The sequence below is a fragment of the Esox lucius genome, chromosome 23, assembly GCF_011004845.1.
Source record: "Esox lucius isolate fEsoLuc1 chromosome 23, fEsoLuc1.pri, whole genome shotgun sequence".
NCBI lineage: Eukaryota > Metazoa > Chordata > Actinopteri > Esociformes > Esocidae > Esox > Esox lucius.
Genome location: NC_047591.1, coordinates 10649330 through 10673610, shown reverse-complemented (window position 1 = coordinate 10673610; position 24281 = coordinate 10649330).

The window sequence follows — 24281 nt, the reverse complement described above, 5'->3', positions numbered from 1 at the left end:
AACATGATCCTATATAACTTGTATAACAGTGTAACAGTGTAACTGTGCGTTCCACTCATATCCATGTGTTCATGCTGTCAAGTGTTCGTGTATGAGTGTGTGAGCACTTCTCAGCGTGTGTGGGCGCTAATTGTTCCTGTAGAAAGGACTGGAAATAGCCATGTTAACCTAGCGCTGACACACACCCACACCATTCACACTAACCAGCATTATTATCATTACCACACTGGCACCCAGACTCAGTCAGAGAGAACCAAACGTGTCCATGTAAACAAAGGAAATTAACAACATTTTAACGCGCAAAAACATTTCAGACAAATCTGCTGTTCTGACATTTTTTGGTGGGGGAAATATGCTATTCTACGCAATATAAAAACTGAAATTTTCAGACATATACAGAAACACATACCCTCGCCAGTCTGCTGAAGATGACTGATTGTACCAATAAGAGAACATGGTCAAGGACCAGTCAATAAACCTGGCTAATCGAATCCCCTAACCCAATAAAACCATCAGCACACTCCACTGTATGAAACATAGGTCATTATTCCGCTAGACATAATGACCAGTATTCAGCTTATTGTACGCCACTAATACAGACCAGTCAACACACTTATTACACATCCTTAAAACTATATTATTGCTAATAACAGGCGGAGCACTCAGTACACCACTTATTACTCTACATTAAAGCAATAAAGTGCAAAAGGTTGGTGTGGTACATGGCCAATATACCATGGCTAAGGGCAAGTCTTTGGGAGCCCTCAGTGGTGTTTTATTGGCCATGTACCTCAACTCATTGAGCCTTACTGCTGACTACATATTGCACTGTTCTTGAAAAGAAATATGACGAAATCTTACCATCTCTTTGCGGTAGACCCTGCATAGGATTGCAAGCAATTGCTGTGCAATCCAAGAGCTGGTCTCCGCATAGTGTGGTAAGTGACTTTTAAAAAGATGTGTGTTGACTTAAAAAAACGTTACGTTCGCAAACATTCACAATACTTTAAATTATTACTAAAGCCCTGATGAGTGGGCCGTAACTGCTGCATTTGGATAGAAAACGTAGCCAGCAGCTAATATTTTCTAAAAGCTAACATTGAACTGTTTTGCTGTGCTGATTTGAAATTATGTGGTGGTTGAGGTCACCCTTCTGCTGTGCTTTCTCTCTCTCTCTCTATCGCTCTCTCTTCCTGTGGCCATAATTGCGTGCAAGTACCTCATACACGGAAAGCACCACAATAACAAAACTAAACAGCATCTCTACCGCTAGAGTTTAGCTTGGAAATTACACTTTAGAGCTTGCAAGTCTGACATTCAGGAGGCTGAAAATCACCGTTAAGCAATTAGTCACAGAGCACATATATTTCCCACAGTAGAAGTGTTCATCAGAGAAGAAAAATTATTCTGTCATACAGTGAAACATATGTATACTACCAATCAACAGTTTGGACATAACAACTCATTCAAGTTATTTCTTTATTTTATACTATTTTCCACATTGTAGAGGTACAGTGAAAACATCTAAACAATAAAATAATACATAAGGAGTCATGAAGTAACCAAAAAACAAATCAAAACAGTTATATACTTTAGATTCTTCAAAGTAGCCAACCTTTGCCTTAATATCAGCTTTGCACACATTTGGCATTCTCTCAACCAGCTTCATGAGGTAGTCACTTGGAATGCTTTTCCCACAGTCTTGAAGGAGTTGTCTCATATGATGACCACTTGTTGGCTGTTTTTTCTTCAGTCTGCATTCCAACTCATCCAAAACCAATACTATCACAATACATACATAACAGAACATACTTAATGGTAGGGTGGCTACTTTGAAGAATCAACAACATTAAACCGATTTTGATCTGTTTAACACTTTTTTGGTTTATTACATTACATGATTTGTGTTATTTCATAGTTTTGACGTTTTCACTTTTATCACACAATGTGGAAAATGGCAAAACCAAAGAAAATAAACATCTTTGAATGAGTAGGAGTCCAAACCTTTGACTGGTACCGTACATTTTGAGATCAATTTAAATCAATAAGCCATTGAGAATGATGGTGCCCAAAAATGATATTGGCACTGCCCAAACTCATTTGACCCAGATGTAACATTGTGTGGCACTCATTTGACACCATAAAGCTACCACACAGACCCACAAAATTCCTGTCACCGTCATTGGACCACGAACCCCTGAGATGCCTCATTGACATTATAAACGGGTCACCAGCGTCATTAGAACAGGAACAGGAAGTATATTTGTGTCATATCCCATATACAGTATGTCTTATACTACATGACTTGGCTCGAATCGCACAGTTTATAAGCCCTAATGCACGAGGGGGCGTGGTATATGTCGAATATATCACGTCTTTCAGCCAATTAGTATTCAGGGATCGTACAAACCTGCTCACAAAATTACTAATAACAGGCTGAGCACTCAGTACAGCACTGAGCCTATGAACCCCCCCAGCCCTATCCTACAACCCCCCAGCCCTTCACCCTCAACTGCATGTACAAAAAAAACGCTAACCAATGCAGGTACAATCATTTACATTATTTTATTCACGCAAATTGACCCCTCTTTGCTTCCCATCCAACCTCTCTCCACAATAAAATAAATAGTCTATTCCGCACACGAGCCTCCAATATTTTCTGTTTCTTATTGAACAACAGAAGAAACAGAACACCATGGAACCAGGGAGACAAGACATGTTGTGTCTGCTGTACGTGTTATTTCTGGGATTACCCATCGTGTTCCTCTTGGGCTTTCTGTTCTTTCTGTCTCAGCAGTGATTTCACTGAACCAGTAGTCCTTTGTTTTTACTTTGTTATACAGCCAGTAATAAGAGTCTAGGGTATCGTATGGCAGATGCATGCCAGTGAAAACACGCTCTGTCCGTTAGTCTGTAACAAATGACTAATCGATAGAGCCTTAAGTTATGGCTGACCTTAACCCCGCACAGTTGATCTGGTTACAGTCCAAAAACGGAACTATTCTTCCCTGCCTTTACATGCAGTAAGGCAGACAACAATGGTGGGTGTAGAAAATGGAGCTTAAAACCAGTGTGCAAATGATCACATATATAGTGGACTCTCTGATTCAACCACACTGCTTACGCCCACACAGCGACCTGCTGTACAGTAATGTCCAGATGTAAGGTTCTCTGGTATATTCGCAGTCTCCATCCTAATAACGGACACAGCACGTCACCTCTGTCCACTGATGAAATTCCACTCAGGCTTTATCAATAAGTGACCGTTGAATCATCCCCCAGTTCAATTTGAACTGATGTCTACACACCGCAAAAACAGCCTAACACCGGTCATTCAGGCACAAAATGTCTGGATCCAGATGTGTATGTGTGTGTTTGAATAGATAGTGGTTGACAACAAAACTGAACGAGGGAGGGGGGGGGGTCACAGTAAAAAGAAAAAATGCTTAAGAAATACGTCCAGGGCCTGTGGATGTGTTTCAACACATTCTTGAAAATGGTATAAAAAGGTTTCCTCAAATGAAATGCCTCTGGACTGGGCTATCCATAAAGGCAATCTCCCCACGCCGGTGATATCTTACAGAAATTAGAAAACATGATGAATGACGCAATATTTTCACACCAGAGGCAAAGTATTGCACTTCAGATTGGAGAGGTGACAGAAAGGGGTAACGAAGAAGTGGCATAGAGAAATAAATCCACAGGAATTTACCACTGATGAGAGGTGGAGGGAAAGGAATTTAAAACTATGAGGGAGAAAAACAGAGAGGGAGAAGGGATATATAATAGAGGAGATTAAGATGGGGAAGGGAGGGAAAGATGAAAAGCAGGTAACAGACAGACTGTCAGATAGAGGGAATCACAGGGAACACACGTGCCCACACACACACACACGTCTAGTGGCTGTCATGTGTGAGGTTAAAGTCCTCCTGAGATGAGCTCTGCTGTGTAATATCCGCGCTTCCGGACCAGTGCTCAGCCAATCCTGCGGCCCGATAAAACTGACAGCCAGCAGCAGGTCTATCCCTCGCTTCACCTGAATGGCTCAGCCCGCCTGGGCCCAGCGAGAGCCCACGGGCAGACAGGAAGTGTCAGAGCTTGGCCCCGTGCACCGCAACCACCAATACTAATCATACGCGCTACCTTAAACTAGCCTGCATGCTAGCGTGTACCTGTCAGAATACCAGTCAAACTACAGAGAGAGAGAGAGCTTGGGGTGACTTTAATTCAGGCGAGAGAAGTGGAGATGGGAGGAGAGAGCGAGAGGGAGAGAGCGTAAAGAGGTGGATACAGCAGCTGGACAAGATGTGTGAAACAGGTGAATGGGGTGGATAGAGCATTTGAATGAACACTTGTAATTGAGGGGGAGAGAAAGAAAAAAAAACCCACACAGAGACAGGAGACATGTCTCCGCCCGAGTAGTTGATAGAGAGAGGGAACCGTGTTGGGGATGAGAACCTTCATGTCAGTGGTCCACCCCTGTCACCCACAGGATTGACACAGGAGTCTTAACATTATGTATCACGGAATTGATGTCAGAGGTTCTGGAGCCAATTCCTTTCCATCTGTTTGAGTTTGATGGAGTGAGGCTGATAACAGCCATTAGCATACAGCTCTCCCAAAACAGACCGGAGAACGCAAAGGACATAATTGATTTACAACCTCTTAACCCTCCGCATTGCCTCAGAGTGCACACGGAAATATGCCGGCACAGACACAAAGGAAGGCATGGACGGACTGACAAAACACGCGAGGACAAAACACCCATTTACACACAAACGCATTGACCCACATACTATGGCTTATCTCCATGTTTGTGCGTATGTTTCCCGTCTTAAGGCGTAACTGGCAAGGTCATTGTGTAATCCCTATGGAGCACTGAGTTTTGTGCACAACAGTATAGGCTTTTGATCTAGTGTTGGAAACAGCAAGGAAACCCTGAGGGAAATCAGCCCTGCGAAGACATGTCAGGACACATTCAAACATGATGTATCACACGCTTCCACGAGCCCGCTACCTTAACGGGGAACAAACATGAGCGCACAGCCCAGGTGAGATGAACACAACAAAAGCAGCCGACATGGGGACGTATCGAACGTGAGCCTGACTGACAAAACGGAAGTGGGGGGATGACGACGACACTTCATCAAAGTCTGGGATTCAAAGTATTTTCAGAAAACACATATGGAACGCGGCCAATCTTAAGTGGGTAATCAACAGCCGCGGTCGCCACCATATATTTGACATTCTAAGCGTGCTGACGTGAACCTTGCGCGCATGCTTTCATCCCCGCTCAATCAGTGTAAAAGACGAATCAAACGCGCACGCACAAAACATGGCCTTCTAAATCAATGCCTTCTCAGGCCCCCTGGAGAGCTGCGAGCTGCCCTGGCTGGATCCTGAGCTGACAAAACAACGCCAGCGAATGAGACCAAATTACATTCTAAACAAACTCGCTGATGACTAATGTAACAGGTCTCCACAGGAAGTAGATTCAGGACCCGGGGAGTAATCCTTCTCTACTTGTCTGCTGATTAGAGTAATAACGGGGTAAAGAGAAATGGGGGAGCCTGGTGGAACTGGTGTCACCCATGCTCTGCTTTGTGTCCCACAGGGGACATTGGGTTGGCAGATATCTGCTGTTTTGTCAGATGGCATGATGTCAAATACATGTTGTTTAGTTTGGTTGGCGTGAAGTCAAAAATGTGTGGTTCGGTTTGGTAAGAGAATGTTATAACTCAGTAAAGGGGAAATAGTCGACAAACGTCTTCCGAATCGTTTCAAATAAAATTTTTTGGGTTAGAGCATTTGACCTGTAACAGAAACATTCCTAAATTGAATCCTGGGAACGAAAATGTGTCGTTCTGTCACTGAACAAGCCCATTTACCATAATTACTCCCAGGTCATCATTTTAAAGGAGGCACGATTGCATGGTAGAAAGAAATAAAAGGGTGAGAAAAAGTCGTAAATAAAAAAACTATACACCTACACAAAATGTAAAAAATGTGTTGATTTTTTAAATCTTTTACTTATGCATATGGACACACAAAGGTGCGTACACACACACACACACATACATAATGACAGGACTGTCTTATGGCTGGGTGTCACTTGCTGGACATTTCGTCACATTTGTACTTCTAATCAGAGAAGATGTGTCAGAGGACACACACAACCCTCCAGAGACACTTCCTCTGTCTCACACACACACACACACACACACACACATACTCCCACACAGTAGCTGAATAAGAGTGCTGCTGTAAGCAGGGTTGAGCCAATTAGGCCATGGTGAAACAGACTCTGCTGTGTGAAAGTAGGGAGCCCCGGCCAACCCGCGGACTGACTCAGAGCCAGACAGGAGACAGCTCGGAACGTTGTCAAACCACTGCCGTATATACCTGCACCGGGAACAGGTGAGCCGGCACTGGAAACAGGCAGTTTGAAGAGTGATGCCTGGATGGTGAAACATGGCTGCAGGCACGGGCTGGCCACTGGCTGTGACTGGGCGTGGGGACGGATAAGACGGGGAAGCTAAAAAGAGATCAGTAAAATACCTGTGGAACCCAGAAAATCCCTGGTGAAGTGAATCCGCCGACTCGTCTAACATTTCCACAACGTTCCGCAGCCTGCCAAGACACTGGAGGCCTGGTCCTTAGTCTTGATTGTTGATGGTGAGCAGCTGCCTCAATTAGATCAAGTGGACAGCTGCCACGCTCCGTGTTGGGGTCAATAAGGTATACCACCATATGCTTACATCCTCCCATAACCCTGGCTCTGCCTCCAACATCGGTACATTAACATATTAGCTACTACAGCAACTTCCCACACATTCTTCCTATTTTACAAACAAACATATACACACAAACACACACATTTTCTCTCTCTCACTCTCTTGCTCTCTCAATCTCACTCACATTTCATAGCATTTATTTGATCTACAAATGTAATTTACATTTCAAGGAACCACATTTCTCAACGCTACTGGCGTGGCAATAGCTATTGGCATGGCAACAAGCACCTCCTCCTCCAAACAGTTTGGTTGCCTACAACACCTGAAACAGAGGAGTAACTAGACAACTGTGTAGCTCAGCCTTCGGTGGGTCCACGCAGTGCAAGTCTGCCAAAAGCCAGCACCACCATCCGGCCCTACTGTATACCCGAGACACACACACACACACATACACGCACGCACACAACCATGCTCCCTGGGGCCATCCTCTTTCTGGGCCCAGAGAGTGACAACCCACTCTGACTTCCTCTAAGTGCTTAATGTCCTCAGAGAAGAGGACCTCCGCAGACAGCTCTCATCCACTATGGTCTGTGTGTCAGAGCTGGTCTCGGCTCTATGTCCTCTCTCCACTGTCAGTGTCCCCTCTGTGCTCCACAATAACCACTCAGTCAACTAAACCTTTCTTCTACTTAACTTTTCTCAGAGGGACGCCAAAACAGAGGCCCTGCACACGTTACTAACCATATGTAGAAATCTATATCTGGAGATATAGGGCTCTAACGCAAATACACATCTTAGGGCACATGTCAGAACTATAGGTCGTAGTTTTTAACACTGTGTTCAGATCTAAGAATGACTGGTGCAGGGCTGAAGTGAGAGCAAAAGGGTTCAAAGGAACAAAGAAGTCTGTTGAAGTTGACCTGTCCACTGACCAAACATGCAAAATTATGTGTTTCCTTCATGCTGAGTATTTACTGTTGTTCATCTTGGCAATTTCCTAGGAATATATCCAATTCCACATCTTACTCCATTATAGTTTAATATCCTACTGCCTACACAAACTAAATAAAAAAGTGCAGACTTATTCTACCTTGCTGAAATATGTTAACTGAACCTGTTTGCATACCTTTCTAATTGCGTACCTTCATTCTGAATATATACAGCTCCAGAAAAAATTAAGAGACCACTGCAAATTGAGCACTTCTGTTCCTCACTCAAAAAAGTTGAAAAGGAAAGTTTTGAGTGAGGAACAGAAGCGTTCAATTTGCAGTGGTCTCTTAATTGTAACCCTTCTGTTCCTCTCTCAAAGCATTCCTTTTTGGCCTTTTTGGTGCAGTGGTCTTAATTTTTTCTGGAGCTGTGTATATCATTCACACTGACATAGGGACATTTAAACTAGCCAAGATCACATTTCTAATGGATAAGCTCTAGCAAAAAATAAGCATGTGTAACATTTCAATGATTATTTGGCATAAACAGTGGTCAGAGAAAGGGCGGAGAGTTTTTGCTAGAAGAGCAGTGGGTTGGATTTAAAGCCAATACTACAGCAGTACCTGCGTACCACAGGAAGAAGCTTAGAGCACTGGACCATCCTGCGCCACTCGGATCAAATAAATGAAAGGAAACAACATGTTGTTCTAATAGACTGTGTCTATATAGACTTGAAGGCCCTGCAATGCCCATGGGCACTAAGTTACACTGCAGGCATTGCCACAGACATGCTCATCATAAAACAAGGACAGGAAATCAATCTATGTTTTTTTGTCTCAGTTTAAACCTAGATAAAGGCTACATGCAGACGACGTTGATATGAGTTATAAGCACAAAACACATGACAGAAATATAGCCAGGGTAAAAAGATTAGGTGTTTTATTAAAGCACTGGTGATTAGCTCCAAGCATACACAAGCCAAAGCCTTTCACCAATGGTATTGACTAATTGCATTTGGCTGGACAACAAAATAGACTGAGACAGGGAGGCTGTAGTTCATTTGAAATTCCTTTTTTCTTTTTTTTTTTTACTGTTTCCAGAAACGGTGTACAACATTCGTGTTCCTTTGTGCATTCAGCACCATTCGGCACTGTATACACATTGTTGTGCTGTGCTGCATTGTTAACAAAAATCATTATTCACCGCTAAAAACAACTGGTTCTGGGTGGTCTTCAACATCTTCGCCACAGAATTAGCACATCAGATCACGTTTTTAGGGACACACGTCAAATGTTTCCACCCCTGATATATCCTGATATATATGATAGTGATGCTCTGAGCAGGACAAAACTGCCAACAAACTATATCAAATAATAATATGGTGCACAGCTCCAATTTCTGGAATGAATTGGTGACTTAAAGAAAGATACATTCAAGCTATCATCAAACATGTTTCGGGTGGATCTCCAATGCAGAAACGCATACATACTCAGTCTGTTTCCCGACGGGTAAAAATGTCATAAAACTAAAGTGAATGAGTGAGAGATGATTAGTCTCACTGCTTGTGTGCTTGTCTGCACTTTGTGTGTAGCATGTGCATGCGTAGAGTCGGTGTGTGTGTGTGTGTGTGTGGACAGCTGCACTGGCTCGTTTGTTAAACAAATATAGAGAGAATAGGAGACATGTTCAGGTAATTACACAGCCTAAGGTTATTCTGGCATGAAGATGGGAGAAACAGCTTGGTTGCAAACAGCAAGATGAGACTCCACTACTCAGAATACCGATGACGAGCTCAAATTACCTGACATGCCGAGCACAATCAACTAGTAGGAAGCAGGTATAAAGTGATCATTAACCCCCCAAATCAGTCAAAACCAGCAACACTTGTGCACATAGACAATACGCTTCACTGCACAGGCAGCTTGCGTTTTTATTATATTTCAAAAATGTAATTCTGTCCAATGCCACCTGTCATTGTCATGTCAACGCAATTAAAACAATTTGGATAGAGAGCTGGACAAATTGACACACACATCCTATACCTACTCTCACACACCTCACACACAAAAGCACACACACTAACTATTACTGTAGAATCCTGGGCAATTACGATAGTTATGCCTGGCTGTGCTGCCCTCTGTCTTTCAATAGCTTCCTCAGGGGCCTTAGTGTCTGATGAGCTGCTGACTGTCCTAATGACGGACCCATGCTAGAATAGCACATAATGAGCTTCCGGGAGATCAGGGACATAACTACTTTTCCCATAAACCACCTCTTCCCCAACAGATGAGTACTTTAATGAGGTCATAGGTCATATCCAGAAATGTCCATAAAAAAAGAAAACACATTTCACAAAATGCATGTTTAAAGAACATTTATGAAATCTGTCTTTCTCGACTGTCAAAAGCAATGTGGAAATGTTCTACGCGGAATCAGCCTGTATCTTTCTGAGTGGATGGTTTGTTTTGTCAGAGTGATAGAATCTGAGAGTGCGCTCATTCCAGTTCTGATGCACACTTAATGTGCTGGATGGTATGTGCTCTGCTGTGCATAGCGCTTTGCTAGTCTGCTCCAATTCCCTCACGGAGAGCTGATCGTGATAGGGGCTACAGATTGCAATACAGAACATCAACATAACTCTCAAGTCACATTACTTCAATGAGCCACAAACAGGCTGGAAACCTCACTCCGTCGCAAAAGAGCTGCGAGGGAGGGAATAGTTTTTAATCCTGAAATAACTCTCCCTCCCTGTTTCTCCATTTCTCCCTCGCCTCTCGTTTTTTCTTATTCTTCCTGTCCTTTCTTTCTGCCCCCCTCCCCCCTCCACCTAGATTCTCAGATTTCCAAAGTGATTGAGCACGGAGTGTAGAGCAGTCAGTCAGTCACCCAGTCAGTCAGTCACGCAGTCAGACAGTCATTCACTCCACTCCATCCTCCCTGCTCTGTGAGCGTCTTATCTCCCCTGACAGAGGCGTTTCAGTGCCACTCTTCAAACAGCGGATCGGGGAGAAGACTCCTCTCTCTTAGCTCCCTTCGACATTAAGAGTCCATTGACTCCCCCTGTGTGCTTAAATAAACCCCTATCTACATTCACAGTCAGTCACCTGGACTCTGTGGGGACCCCTCACGGCTTGGCAATGTGCCTGTGTGGCTCGACCTAAAAGAGACCTGCGGCACGCGTGTTTACGAGCGGGGACTGATGAGTTTGTGCGCGTGTTTGTGTGTGGGTTCATGTAGTCGGTTTGTGTGCGTGTGTGTGTGTGTGTGTGTGTGTGTGTGTGTGTTTGACTGCTCCCCAGACAGATAGTGAATTAAGAAAAGGACACGATCATTATCTCCATTCATTTGTACTTGATTATCTTTTTACAGAACAATAAATTGTTTTGCTGACGGTTGAGATGGGCGAGGTAGCAGCTGATTTCATGGGGGGGAGGTTGAAATTCATTTTCCAATTTGATGATTCTCATAAGAGCTACTGCTGTGGAATATGGAAGGCATATATTCAGCAGGGCTGCTTTGTATACCGGAACGGGGGAGAGACACAAGTAACGGACAGATTGCAGGTGTTCAGGGCCCTGGAGGGCATTTTATTAAAGAAAACAGAGGAGGAGAGGGGAGAAATCTGAATCAAAACACAAACTGCTCCCTCTGGGTGGCTACGGCGCCCTGGGAAAGGGGGGGGGGGCGGTGGGGTGGTTATGGCTCCCGGTGGCAGTTTGAAAGGAATGGGTGCAGGCGGTTGTAGCTTTGGCAGCCTTTCAACTCTTTCTCTCCCGTCTGTCTTTCTTCTCCGTTCCCCGCTTCCACGTTGTTGAGGCAAAGCAGGGTGGAGGGCAGCATTGCTTGGCACATCTTATTCTTCTTTTCCTTCCCCCCAAGCCTGCTCTGCAGGTGCCTTTATATATTGTCTCTGAGAAAGGCCTGATAGGAGGGCGGGGCTGGCACCGCCACCTGCCTCTAGAATCGTCTGGAAACTTCCAGCTCTCTCCCTTGGGAGTGTTGGTTCAACACAGATGCAGCGTGCGGGGCCACATTTGCCCAACAATATGTTTGCTGTGTCTCACCGGCTTATTTAACAAAAAACTAAAAAAGATAGAAAACACGTACCCCCTCCGAAAAAAGACTCACCCCATCACATCACGTTTTAAAAGCGTTGTGATCCCATAGCCGGCTCAGTAGAGTAGATCAAAGCCAGGCCACGCCTGTTGGTTAATTAACAGGCCTGTAACGGATTTCGGTCTTTAATTAAACAGGCCCTTTAAGTTCACACAGATCCACTGCGCCGCACTATCAGCAGCAGAACTCACTCTGTGATCAGACTACAGGAGCGCTGCTCTGAATGGAGATAAGGGCAGCGATTATAGACACAGCTAGCAAACTTTACCATATGGCCACAGCCGTGCAGGCCCTATTACGCCCGTGTCTGAGGGTCCTTCATTTTGTCAGTCATTGTTCTTGGTAATGTCACAAGGAGAATCGTCTTTGTCGTCAACCTCATCATCAACAAAGGAGGATTTTCCTCTACATTCATTTCCATTATTCCTTTGAAGCCGCATTTTGTCCCTGTATTTCCTTGCTAGCTGTATGACATCTTAGTCATGTGGTTAGTAGTGTACAGTATACATTTGTGTCTCTGGGCTGTTCCAGAGGCTGGTTTGAGACAGAGGAACACCTGTCTACCTGCCACACAGAGGAGAGGGCAGCCACATCAGGACGGATAAAACGAATACAGAGAAAATACCTTCTCAGCAAGACAATCTTTCACACGTACACACCAGGCCACAGGTGAGAGAGCACCCAGCAAAGTGTGTGTTGGCAGACAGCCAAGTGCTCTCCCTGACCACATCCGCTGTCAATCCTACTCCTATTCTGAAACAACCATCGCAGTGGCCTTCCTCCAAAGGTAGCCCCCCACCTCCACACTAACACTCACAACCCCCCCCCACCCTTTCCCACCGGCCAAAACACATACACAAACCACTATCTACCCCACTGTGTGCTGAGGGTGATGGACACAGTGGCTGACGCTAGAGCGCTCTACCATTTCAATTACCTTTACTTACCTCTGTCTCTCTCCTCCCCCTCTACCTCTGGGTGCCATTTCTCCCTCTCAAGGCACAAATACGCGCACCTTTGTTCCAGTCAAAGTACTGTTCTTTTCTTGTGTTCTTTTGGAGTGATGGACAGCAGGTATTAAAATGAAACACAAAGAACCCAGCGGCTCATGTTAGAGGGATTGATATCTGCTCAGCCGTATAATGCAATTTTGCTAGGAAAATAAAAGCTACATCAGATGTCATTTGTTTCATAAAGGGAATACTGCTCATTAACCAACCTCATAAAAACATTTATTTTTGATATTTTGCCAGAATTTTTGATATTTTGCCAGAATTGTCTAAACAGAATCTACATTAAATAGATGTTCAGCCACGACGACCCAGATATGCCAATACACAGGCGAATGTTTCTCTACATTCCAGAGCAGTGTCTGAATTCTCTGCATTAAAGGATGAACATATAGAAATGCCAGAAGATGCTAGCGAGGCTGTGTGTGGGTGACTTTACGTTAACAGGATGTAAGACATTTTCAGTAAGGGCTCAGCCCTGTAACTGATATTAACCTTCTCACAACTTCTTGTCTCCTCCCTCTCTACCTCCCTCTGTTCCACCATTTCTGTTAATCAACAAAACACACCTCTCGAAGACAGTCAGAGGAAAGTCCAACCTTGAGGACTCTCTATGGTACCATCTCTACTCTAGCCCTAGCCCCTATCTCAGGGCTCTCCATACTTTTCAGTATGAGGGGGGATACTTAATAAAAAATGTAAAAGAGTTGTCATGAACTACATATTTCTTTTGAACTTATCATAAGATTCATATACACTAGGCACACAAAAAAAATATGTGTAACGAGGACACGCGTGGAGGACGCGTGCCACCCCTCCCGACGTGGTGTTCGGAGCACGTCATCGCCGGCCTTCTAGCCACGCCGCTCCTCCTCCCACGGCACTGTCATGTTTTGTTATCGCACGCACCTGGTGTCCATTCCCTCATTAGATCGCATATATAAGTTCCTGTGTTTCTGGGTGTCTTTGTGTGGTATTGTTCTATGTCCTTTGACTGTACTGGAGTATACGGATGCACGCTTGTTTTGTGCTTGTGCGCTTTTGTTTTGCGTGCCTTTTCACTGTGTTCAATACAAGAAACGTTCATCGCCTCCCTGCATTTGGCTTGCCTTTTTTCAAAGCACTCCACTACACCCACACCGTGACAATATGTTCTAAATCCTTGTCAATTTTGTGATCAAGTCATCTCGCAGCTCTGCTGTTGCAACCTGTTCTCAGGACGATGACGTAGACTATTTTACGTGCATTTTAGGCAGGGGATTTCGTAAGATATATTACGTGCAGTAAAATAACGTCAGTCGGAATAAAAAAAAAGATGACAAAAATCAAACCGGAGACCTTCTGCATCTTACACATGTGCACTACCCACTGCTCCACTGGGGAACCAGTAACTGATCCTGGTGAGTGGTGTTGTCACAACATAAGTTTGAAGTGTTTGAAGTGATTTTCTTTGAAATCCTAACCCAAACTATAACCCAAATCTTAACCCCAGTGCTGTGATAGCTAACCTTAACCCTAACCTGAACCCCAGAGCTGTGAGACGTAACCTTAAACTAACCTTTTTTGTTTCCTAACCGTAGCCCAAACCTTAACCCTAACCTTAACCCCAATGTTGTGAGATCTAACCTTAACCTTAACCCCAGTGCTGTGGTGCCTAACGTCAACGCAATGTTGACGATAAAATGCTTTTATAACATATACTAGCGACCTTGCTATTGCTGTTACTCATTCTAAATCCACATGTCTAGTGTGGGGCAGTAGGTAAAGTGACTGTCTTATCATCCAAACATCGCTGGTTCAATATACACATCTATCATTTTGTCAAAAAATCGTCTTTCATAGCGTTCGTAAAATACAATACTTTGTCTGCTGTTTGTATTCTATTTTACGTTTTAATAGCACTCGTAACATTTGATACGTTGTAATAGCGTTCCTAAGATATGTTACGTTTTAATAATTTCATAATGTATCATAGGGTGGCGCATTGTAATGTAACTTAACGTAACGTCACATATCATACGAAATCAGGTGCCATGGATTTTTGTAAAATACGTAGGTTCCTGAGACCAGGTTGACTATTCAGATGGTAAAACCCTGACTCCACCCAAAGCATTTTAATCCTCCTTTCTTTACCGCACTGATCAGAAGGTCTGGCACTTCTCTAAAAAAAGGAAAGTTCTCTTACCCACCTGTTTTATTCAGCATCCGCCTAACTTTTCACTTGGGTAAAGTTAGGTACAAGCTTTAGCTGAAAAAACCCCAACAAAGGCTTCAAAGTCAGGTTCACATTTTAGACAGTGCTCATTTCTTCAGAGAACCCTGGCTATACTCATAATCTAAAGTCCTTCAGTCTGCTGCTGCTTTTAATACCTTCATGGAAAAGTTAACATCGATAATAAAAACACCAATGATTAGTCATGATTTCTGACAGGTAAGCCTACTTTGCAACTTTGAGAAGGTACTGGGAATAGTTAATAGCATTTCTGTCAACGCACAATACGTTATCATTAGCTACTGGCTACATGTAGTAATCAAACATTCTCACCACATGGACAAAAAGGGGGACATTTTTTGGAAGTGAATTGCCAGATATTGTGTCATGTTTGGCTTTTCAAACCATAATGGCTATACGGATGGGATACTGTCAATGTTGCCTTAATTAGATAGTGCTTAGCTGGGAGCTTGCAGTGTCTGATATTTCAGTTTATGACGGTTTGCAGTGTAGCATGTGAAAACAACATGTAGGCTTAGACTAGAATTGTTTGATGAACTCAACTGTGGCTTGTGATAAATATGGTGGCGACACATTCTTTATGCGCACTGTTCAAAATTAGTGCACTAAATTGGGTGCAGAGTGCCATTTGGAGACTGTGATTGGATTGCTTCCTATGAAGAGACCAAAAGAAAAGCTGTGATTGGGCTACTGCCTGTCTGCCGACTAAATGATGAGAGTTGATGGAACCTACAGCAGACCGAACCAAAAAGATGTAATGAGAGAAAGGGAGGGATGGAGAACGAAAGGAAGAGAGGGAATAGCTCACATGCACAAGCTGGGAACAAGAACTAATGTAGCTCTAGAACTGCTGAACTTCCCAAAACAGATGAGAGGATGGTCATAGCAGGGGACAGCTAATATGCAGAGATCAAACAGGAAACAGCTTTCTCTGAACATCACACTGTATTCCTATTACTAAGATAGACCACCCACCAAGAAACACATCCGCCCTGATTCAAAACACAGTCACAGAAGTAGTTATATCACCCACTATGCCATGATAAAGCATGTGGATGGGCATGCATCCTCAAAGATTAAACAGAAATGTCGCTTTGAAAAAACGACGGCAACATACGTAGGAATTTCTCTTTTTTAAATAAGCAATTTATTAGGCTGTTATGACAAACCAGAAGCAAAAAAAAAGGTTTCTTGGATTCTTAGAAAACGCCGGATGTGCGAATGATATAGATTACATTTTAGACAGGTAACAAGCGGGTGGGGGGGGGGTATTGTGGTGTAATGGCAAATGTCAGCACTAACGCTAATGGTCTAGTTAGCAACAGCAGTCGGAACCCATGCTCCCTCCGTCTTCTTCCCGCTACACTCCTGCTGAAACCAAAATGATGAGGAGATCACATTAATGTCTTTCTCTCCATTTTTATACCAGCTGTCCATAACAAAATAAATGAGCCAATTTGAGTGAACAGTTCAAAGTGAAGTTGAGGAAAAGGAAAACTCATATCAGTACAGACACACACACACACACACACACACACACACACATACACACGCCCACACAAAGAGACAAATCTAGGCATAAACTAAGTAACAGCCCCCTAAGGGAGCCTTGTCAAATAAACAATGAGACACGATTAGATTAGATCACGTTGTTATTTGAAACAAGCCATTAGGGACACACAGATCTGCATGCCACTGTGCATCATTTCATTTGGTTATAGAGATGTTTAGGTGCTGACACCACATGTCCGTCTGTACTGAGGACCTGTCTGTGCCAAAGCACCATTTTATGTTATCCATGTGACATTTTAACAGATCAGGGCTGTCGGGGCTACCTACAGAAGACACGCGTGTGCCCGCGCCGAACATCAGACACTCATGACCAAACGGTCATGACCAAACGCGTAAAAAAACAAACACATTTGAGACATTTTCATTTGTATTGTATCACACACATTTTCGAGGAGGTCCTGGAAGGTGTGGGCCCTGAAGGATCCAGGCAGCACGTTGGCCGCTCACGGAGCAGTGAAACGGACAGGCTTCGTCAGCGTCAAGGCGGTTCCTCTGACAACCCAGTGTGTGCTGCTGTTTAGACCCGCCGTCTCACCTCAAACCCAACAGGTCAACAGGCCGCCATGTCCAGCCACGAACCAGCCCTTATGAGGGATGACCGTTAACATATGGGATGGGCTGCAGTAACTCAGCCGGTGAACCTGAATACAGGTCAGGGCATGCATCCACATCTTTATTCAGTTCAAGCCTTATTGCAAATTGAACTGTGTTGCTGGAACCTGTAACTTTGATTTAAAGGGATTATCCACACCAAAAGCACAAATCATGAATTTTGGTAAAAATGTATGTCCTGTTAGTGGGTAAAATAACTCTGGCACCATGTTTCCTAAACGAACAGAAAGCCTGAAAGCCCGACAGAAAGCCTGAAGAGACCCTCTACATAAACTCAACTGACCCCCACTAGTTTTGCCTTTGCTCTTGGCCCGGGTCAGGCTTTCACTGCCCTTGTCCATTCCAGCTTGTCTGATGTGCCCAGCGATTGTCAATAGGCGGGTTGCATTTTGCAAAATTGAACAGTGATGCAGACAGCACACCACATTATTTATATAATGCACCTGGCATTTTAGCTACTGTTCAGGAATTTTGGCTCAACCGTGTTGTATCAGTATATTTTGGTGAAGCCCAACAACAGGACAGCTTATGTTAACAGGCAGGGAGGGACCTGTTCCCTCCTCTTATGGACAGTTGGCCTCAACCCTGGTGTTGAGTTTTGCCAACCATAAACCACTGAATGCAATGCACCTTCTTGGTTGTGTCAACCCAGCCCATGTTTCTCGTGCCTCCCGCTGATTCAAGCAATTTTCTGCTGAGCGGACCTCCATGGCCTTTACTGCCTAACAGAGACTTTCAGCCTCAAAACTGGAACCTTCGGCTCTGGCCCCTGAATGGATTGACCTCGCTGAGGGAGGCCGGCCCCTGAATGGGATAATCTCTCTGAGGGAGGCCGGCCCCTGAATGGGTTAACCTCTTTGAGGGAGGCCGGCCCCTGAATGGGTTAACCTCTCTGAGGGAGGCCGGCCCCTGAATGGGTTAACCTCTCTGAGGGAGGTTTCCCCTTCAGCTTGAGGCCAGTCCGGAGCAGAGACTTTCCCCTTCAGCATGAGGCTAGTCCATAGCAGAGACTGTCCCCTTCAGCATGAGGCCAGTCCAGAGCAGAGTTTCCCCTTCAGCATGAGGCCAGTCTGTAGCTGCCTCGGCCTGATATCAAGGAGTGATTCAAAATGTAGACTGTTACGTTCCATCATTAGTGACACACACACAATCACACACACACACACACCTTCCATCTTTTTGTGAGTAATCAGATTTAGTAGGATTTACAGGCTTTATACTGTAGTTTAGAACAGATTCACAAAAATCACACCGCAATTTATTTTGCCTGCTGAGGTAAAACGACTAACGTCAGAGAAGTCTCTTGAATTAGACTGTGACATTGCAGCATACTAAGTCAACTTTCCCTTTCAGTCTCCGAGAAGAGAGGCTGTGTTCATTCAAGCAACGCGCCAACTAATAAACCTGCCCATAGACTCAGACTGGGAGGCTGAAGTGCCATTAGAAGAGGCAGAGAGCTGTGGCTGAGTCGGCTAAGAGGCTTCCAGCTCCAACCTAATCCCTGCTAAGAGCCCACACACTGGGGGACACAAATGGGACAAATGTACACAAATGCACAAACACACACGCACGTATACAAGCAGAATCCGGACACAGACAAACCCATATTTGCGGGAGCGCATTTCCCACGCATTCCCCCGAACCTACACAGAAATGCATGCAACCTTTCTCATCAATCAACAGACCGTCCCTCCCTTATTGCGGTTATTTATTGAGCTGTTGTGAGACGTGTTATGCCATGTTTCCCCACAGCCACATTCTCCGGATGAAATCAAACAGCTAATTGGAGTTGGGGCCTGCCGGCTACATGGACATAAGTAATGGATTTGGCGGGGGTGCATAGACTGCACCCCTGGGCCCATTTACTCCTCCTCTCAACCCTCTACCTCCCTCTCATCTATGACTCCCCTCTCTCCCTCCTCTCTCATCTATGGCTCCCCTCTCTCCCTTCCTCTGTTTTCTGACAAGTGGCCGCACAGCCGCCGCGGTCTCAATAGGCGTATTGTAATGAGACGCCACGGTCCCCTCTGCTGTCACTGAATCCTTCTCAAGACAAGCAGACGTCGCACGGGTCTCATCGCTGCACCTCTCCCGGTCCCCCCTCTTACCCCCTCTTCCCCGGTTCCTCTCTTCCTCTCTGGGCAGCGGCTCTTCTTCTCATCCAGCCAGCTCACTGCTTAACCAGTGTCACTTTTTATTCTTTACAAATGCAATAACAGGTCAACCCGGCAGCCATTAAGGATCCACGTATGTGCTGCTCCCTCTCTCTACTAATCTCCCTCTCCCCTACTTTCTCTCCTCCTGCACCGGGCTCCCGGTGTGAGTTTCCTTTGAAATGCTATCTAATTAGCAGTTAGCACGTAGTGCGGGTTATATTAAATTGCTAAGATACAGGAAGGTTGAGGTCAATAGCTCCGTAAAGACCGTCAGCACAGATAATTGGAGTTTTTCTTTTGCCGCTAAATATCCCTGATCAAAATGCCAGTGGATACCGCGGCAGAGACAGCCGGGCAGAGGCTAGGAGAACGGGCGAAACAGCGTCCTTCTGAAATATGACTCTTTTTTTTATAGATAAAGGAGAAGAGTAATTAGGAGAGTAAAGGAAATCACTTTCATGTCCTTTCTATCTAAAATGATGCTACAGAAGGGGGAACTAAAAGCCCTCACTAAAGAAAAACAACTTCCATAAGAGAGAGAGAGCGATAGAGAGAGTTGCGGAGCAGAGGGGGAGAGGGGGATAGAGAGAGGGAGATTGGGATAGAGAGGAAGTGGCAGAATGGCAGCGGTAGAGAGAAAGGAATGTAAAATTATTGGTAAAAGAAGGATGGTAATGGGCGTTAGATACCGGACCCAAGACAGATGGATCAGAAATCAGATAGAGAAGTAGATGGATATTTATTTGGTTGCATGCATGCCATGCTAGATGTCATAGCTTGGTATACAGAGAGATGGTAAAGAGAATGATATGGTAGAGAGAAAGATATGGTAGAGAGAGAGAGAGACAATAGAGAGAGAGATGGTAGAGAGAAAGATATGGTAGAGAGAGATGGTCGAGAGAAAGATATGGTGGAGAGAGAGAGAGACAATAGAGAGAGAGATGGTAGAGAGAAAGATATGGTAGAGAGAGATGATCGAGTGAAAGATATGGTAGAGAGAGAGAGAGACAATAGAGAGAGAGATGGTAGAGAGAAAGATATGGTAGAGAGAGATGATCGAGAGAAAGATATGGTAGAGAGAGAGAGACAATAGAGAGAGAGATGGTAGAGAGAAAGATATGGTAGAGAGAGATGGTAGAGAGAGAGAGATGTACTGTTGAGAAAGATGGTAGAAAGAGATGGTAGAGAGGGAGAGAGAGAGAGAGATGTAGAGAGAGATGGTAGAGAGAGATGGTAGAGAGAAAGATATGGTAGAGAGAGAGAAAATAGAGAGTGATGGTAGAGAGAGAGACAATAGAGAGAAAGATGGTAGAGAGAGAGACAATAGAGAGAGAGATGGTGGAGAGAGATATGGAAAAGAGAGATGGTAAAGAGAGAGATGATAGAGAGATGGTTAAGAGAGAGAGATGGTAGAGAGAAAGAGAGACAATCGAGAGAGAGATTGTAGAGAGAGAGACAATAGAGAGAGAGATGGTGGAGAGAGATATGGAAAAGAGAGATGGTAAAGAGAGAGATGATAGAGAGATGGTTAAGAGAGAGAGATGGTAGAGAGAAAGAGAGACAATCGAGAGAGAGACTGTAGAGAGAGAGATATAGAGAGAGATGGTAGAGAGAGAGAGATGAAGAGAGAGATGGTAGAGGGAGGGAGATGTAGAGGGAGATGCTAGTAGAGAGAACAATATGTCAGGCCGGTAACACCTCTAAAAGTCACTGAAATGCCAGGTCATCTGCTCCATGGGAACAATCAAACCAGTTGCGGGTGTGAGAGCGCCTTGCATCACACAGAGTTTACAACCTCACACGAGGCACACATACTCCTACATGCGCACACACACACGCGCGCGCACACACACACACAAAACAGGGCAGTCAACAACATACTACCTTCCATTGCCTTAGATTGTTTTGTTATGAGAATGCAGTGGCTTATTTCACTAAGATTTTAATGAACTAAACTAATGATTAGAACTTAGAACTCATGTCTCAATTGAAGGTGTGTTCTGTCTATGTTTGTTTGTGTGTTTGTGTGTGTGTGTGTGTGTGTGTGTGTGTGTCAATGGCTCAATGCCTAAAAAAATTATCTGACTAAATTAATAATAAATGCTAAAGGAGTGACTGCTTAATACAGAACATATTGCTTCCTAAAAGGCATCCATTAAAGCCACATGTAGCAGCTGGGAATGCTGTGCAGTTCTGTGCTCTGCATTGCTGGGTGTCACGCTGCTGTGCTATGCTGTACTTAAATCCAGAGCCAGCTTAGATGGTTTTGTCTAACCACGAGTGAGAAACTCCTACATTTAAAGCTAAACCAGTCCACAGGAAGAGATCCTACTTCACAGAAAAGTCCTACTGCAGATTGCAGAATTGTAATCATCTACCTTTCTCATTACAAACCCCTATCAACCCCCTGGCTTCTGCCACTAGAGTACTGAGGCCATTGTTTTATCTCTCTGTCTAGTTCTCTTGGTCTCATACACACATACGCTAACTTCATTTCATTAACTCCCCTTGGACAACCTCTCAAAGGATATTTACCCGTCATTCTTGTGAAAACGTCTCTCCTTAGCAGCATAAAGGAGAGAGTGGGAGAGTTGAAACGGTAAACAGGAGGCAGCAGCAGTCTACCTCTCCACAGGTTTACTTCTGTTCATTATGGCAGTCTGAAGAGAGCTTTCAACAACAATATATGTATTGCCAGGTCTGATATGAGCAGCCAGGGCTTAATTAACCAACATCAATGGGACTGGAGAAGAAGGAAGTGGAGGAAGAGGCACCGCCCCTCCTAATCATCGAGATGAGAGGAGGACGAGAGGCGGATGGTGAAGACACCAACCTGCTGAAGCACTGAGATGAACTGCAGGGACCGGGGACAAGGATGGGAGGGGCTGGTGGTGAGGATGGGTAACTGGCCGCAGCTTAGCGACGCGCGCTAACGTGGCCTTTGAGAATGGGAGATTCTACTGTTCTATTCCATGGAGCCTGTGCTTTATATTTCTCCCTTGTTCACACATTCACTTTAATGACTGCCTTGTGCTTTCCTCATTAGCCTCGCAGAGCCTCATCCCAGGCATCAAACACACCCACCCACATGCGGTGCCTTTAGAAAGTATCGACACCCCTTCACTTTCTCCAGATTTTGTTGTGCTGTACACTTTATGCGATTTGTAATTGTTTTCACAAATTGTATGAAGTGTGTAGCGCACATAACCACATACACCCAGACGACACAGCCATACATGCCTGTACATAACCATACATAATCATACACACCTATACATGACCATACATAACCATACAGTACACACCCACATATAACCATACACACCAATACATAAACATACACAAACATACATAACCATACACCCCCATGAACACCAAAACATAACCCTCCACACCCATATATAATCATACACATACAACCATACACACCAATACATAACCATACATATCCTCACATAACCAAACCCACCCTTACATATCCATAGACACCCATACACTCCCATACATAACCATACATGTCCATACAAACCCATTGTTAAAGGCTGTGGTTACTTGAGTAAGTTAAAGAAGCTTAATGTTACTTAATGGCATTTATTATCATCTAGTTATTTGCTAAAAGCTGGATGAAGGTACTAAACCTAGTCTGATTGCCCTTGGCAAAGACCTACTCAGTGCTGTTTTGTTAGATGGGTAAATCCTCCCGGACCGGTGGATTAAATAGTTACTTTTTTAGAAGTTCAACTGAAACTAAGGAAGTTAGAACTAAAGTTGGAGAGACAAATAGGTGAGCTTGAGCACAAATTTAGATAACAGACAATGTGGAAGCTTTTAGGAAGCTGAAACAAGAACCAAAACTAGTGTGGCCAAACTAATACAATAACAAAAACGTGAGCATGCCATTAGATGCCATCCTTCACCTTCAGGAGAGTGGGACTTTGGTCAGAGTAGCCATCTTCTTCCACCTTTCAACAAAAAGGAGGTGTATGCATACTGTTTACTACTGGCCATATCCTTAAAATGACTGTCAGGAATCTGTTCACTGCTCCTTCAGGTTTCTGGGCAAACCTCATCACTTGAACTTTTGATCAGAGATCAAAATAAGAAACTGTAAAAACTGCTAACATTCTGGCTTATGAGTTGGTCCCAGAGGAGTACACTCAAGTTCCACAAAATTGCAAAAGACAGAGTCGCAAAGTCATGTTGATTTTGAATGAGAACAACAGTGTCTTATGGATTGGTTCCCATGAGGCAAGTACGTTGAGGGTTTAAACTCACTAATATTACTTGAGCTGTTGGAAGGGTTGTTACATAGATAGTGAGCACCAAGATCTCACTCTAAAGAAAGCAGCAATTCTAGCGGATACATTTGTGTCGACACAAAACTAAATAAACAGGACATGAACACAAACCTCTACACAACAAATATTCCAACAAAGTTTCAGTCTTTCCCCATGTGCTCAAAACCAAAGACAGACAGAAAACTAGTTCATCATATTCTCCAATATGTCGTTAACGCTGTGAGAATGTCCACGTGGTTCCTCAGGATCTAGTTGAACCAAACAAATGATACAGAAAAGGACATTTCTTCTTGTGACAGCACTCCATCCTGTTAAGACTGCGGTCAGGACTGGCCTACCCTTTAAGAAGTTAGCCACGTTTTGATAACTATTTGGCTGGTCAGAGAGTTGAGCCAAGTCATGTCATTTATAAGATGCCCAGATAAGATAAACCTGATGGGCACCTTATAGTACTGGATAGCACGGCAACAGTAGGGGAGACCAGGGATGGTCAGTTGTAACACTTCCAATTTCTCCAATCAGGAACAAGTTATGAATCATCTGATTCACTCTGCACATGCTCAGTTTAGTCCATATTAAGAAGTAGCACCCTGTGGCAGACACAAGCAATTTTAAAAGGA